The sequence below is a fragment of the Micromesistius poutassou genome (assembly GCF_964030765.1).
Source record: "Micromesistius poutassou genome assembly, chromosome: 12".
Lineage (NCBI taxonomy): Eukaryota > Metazoa > Chordata > Actinopteri > Gadiformes > Gadidae > Micromesistius > Micromesistius poutassou.
In genome coordinates, this window is record NC_140282.1 from 19,893,341 (window position 1) to 19,895,840 (window position 2,500).

At 43.3% G+C, this 2,500-nt stretch overlaps 1 protein-coding gene across 1 annotated transcript in view; it reads left to right on the forward strand.

The window, feature by feature from the left end:
* The first annotated feature begins 2,198 nt into the window (after nt 1-2,198).
* Nucleotides 2,199-2,500, forward strand: part of LOC311356772 (mothers against decapentaplegic homolog 6-like) — a 10,123-nt gene continuing 9,821 nt past the window's right edge. Inside the window, 1 exon segment of the mRNA XM_084476627.1 lies at nt 2,199-2,500. This exon segment is cut by the window's right edge and continues 1,068 nt beyond it. The gene's annotated coding sequence lies outside the window, so the exon portion shown is untranslated.

Sequence of the window (2,500 nt, forward strand, 5' to 3'; positions counted from 1 at the left end):
CACACAGACACGATCATTCACGCAAACACACACGCACACACGCACACACACACACACACACACACACACACACACACACACACACACACACACACACACACACACGTATACCTAATATGAGGTGCAAACAGTCACCGTCTTCCTGTGGCTCGCAGGAGGTCCCATTTTAAAGTCCAACCGGTATTTGTCACCATTTGTCATTTATTACGCCGCCGGGCGGACCCACCGGACACAAAGTGGAGGGTCACATTCGGCACAGTGACGCGTGGTGGCATGACTGGCACGACGCCAGCAGGGGGATACCCTGAGTGTTCAGTCGCTATACTAGTCTACATCTGTCTTCATCAACGTGTGCGCGCTCTTATTTTGGCACAAGCCAGGGCCAGGGGGCTTCATGAACTTGATCACTCACCATTCACTCGTTGAAACTTTTGAGAGGGCTTGTAAATGAAATGATGTTTGCTGTTTGTTTTGAGTCTGATGGCCGCCCAGGTCTTCTTCTGTTCAAAGAGAAAAGGTGATTTACAGATGGCAGTATACACTTTGGTCTATGGAGTATAATAGAGAAAGAAAGTATGAATTCTGGCAAGATGGTATCGGATTTAACATTTCCTAGAACAACAATTTTGGTTATAGATCGATGGAACCGACTGGTCTGAAGATTTCACTGAGGAACGAAAATAAATCTATAAAGCTGTTATGCAGACATACACAAAATAAACCATTAAGTTATGAGTGAGAAGAGTAACGTTTGCTTTTAGAACATCACCTCCTTCGTCCCCCAAATATCAATAAAATAATGATTCTGGAGAGAACTGGTGGAGAGAAACTCTGTCTCTCTCCCTCTCTCTCTCTCTCTCTCTCCCTCTCTCTCTCTCCCTCTCTCTCTCTCCCTCTCTCTCTCTCCCTCTCTCTCTCTCTATTTCTCTGTCTCTCTCTCTGTCTCTCTGTCTCTCTGTCTCTCTGTCTCTCTGTCTCTCTCTCCCTCTCTCTCTCTCTCTCTCTCTATTTCTCTCTCTCCCTCTCTCTCTCTCTATTTCTCTCTCTCTCTGTCTCTCCCTCTCTCTCTCTCTCTCTCTCTCTCTCCCTCTCTCTCTCTCTCTCCCTCTCCCTCTCCCTCTCCCTCTCTCTCTCTCTCTCCCTCTCCCTCTCTCCCTCTCTCTCCCTCTCTCTCTCTCTCTCTCTCTCTCTCTCTCTCTATTTCTCTGTCTGTGGGTTCCAGGCTTTCTGTTCATTGAACATACAGGAACTCACAAGGATGCCATTGAATCACCGCTAATACAACAGTGGAATGTAGATGTTTATATTATTACAGTCCACCCCTCCCCCTCCCACCTTTAGACCAATGGGGAGGCTCCTTTCCTTGGAGTGGTGCTCTATGAGATTTCAAAGAATGGGGAGGGTCGTTTCCTAAAGCTCCATTTGAACTATTTGACTTCATACAAATAGCCTTTTATAATAATGATTGTCTCTAGTTACCAAATCTGACACTACACCAATTCTATGTATATTTTTTCATATATAAATTAGGAAATTATTTATAACATCTGATAGGATGTCTGATTTTTCTATTTTTCTACGAATTTAGAGGGTTCAAATTAACCGGTTTACATTAAAAGCAAATATGTCACTGTTACACGTGTATTATTTATATTTTTCCTTTGCAAGTAGCGTGGAGTTTTATTCAGTTTACATTTTTATTAAAATCAAATAGAGTGTCCAGATACTTTTAACATTATATTAATTAATTCATATTTGAACATTTTTGAGTTTTAAAGGAGAGAAAGAATGATGTAGCGTCAATGTTGCTTCTTTAAGAGTTAAGAAACTTGAAACCATGTTTGCGCAACAATCACTGCGGCTCATAGCCGCCAAAGTGTCTAGACTGGCACATGATGGAGGGAACCAACCAATGGCTCCAGAGCTTTCCTCTGGGCCCCGTGTGTGTGTGTGTGTGTGTGTGTGTGTGTGTGTGTGTGTGTGTGTGTGTGGTGTGTGTGTGTGTGTGTGTGTGTGTGTGTGTGTGTGTGTGTGTGTGTGTGTGTGTTTGGAGAGAGAGAGAGAGAGAGAGAGAGAGAGAGAGAGGGGGAGAGAGAGAGAGTGCATCCGACAAGGAATGACAGGGGAGTGGAGAGTGGAGTCATTCCAGCGCTCTCAACTTCTCAGCACGAAATACGCTCCGAGGCACTCCTGTAGGACCTGGCTATCGCTAATAACCGCTTTAATCTGGGTTTCTTGTTTCTTTTCTTATTTTTTCACAGGAGTTGTTTTTTTTAATGCGGTCGAAGAAAACATTGGAATGTAAATGTTGTCAGGATGACTACAGTTTCAAAGGACTTTGCCGATGCGTCGTGAGCGGATTTTAAGGATCTAAAGTGCCCAAAGTCCAAGAAAAACGCTTTTTGGATATTTAAGTCTTTCTTTAAATTCCAACTTTTTATTTATCCTCGGTAACGTGCTAATGTACATTTGACACATTACTAGCTATGGTTTTTGCCTC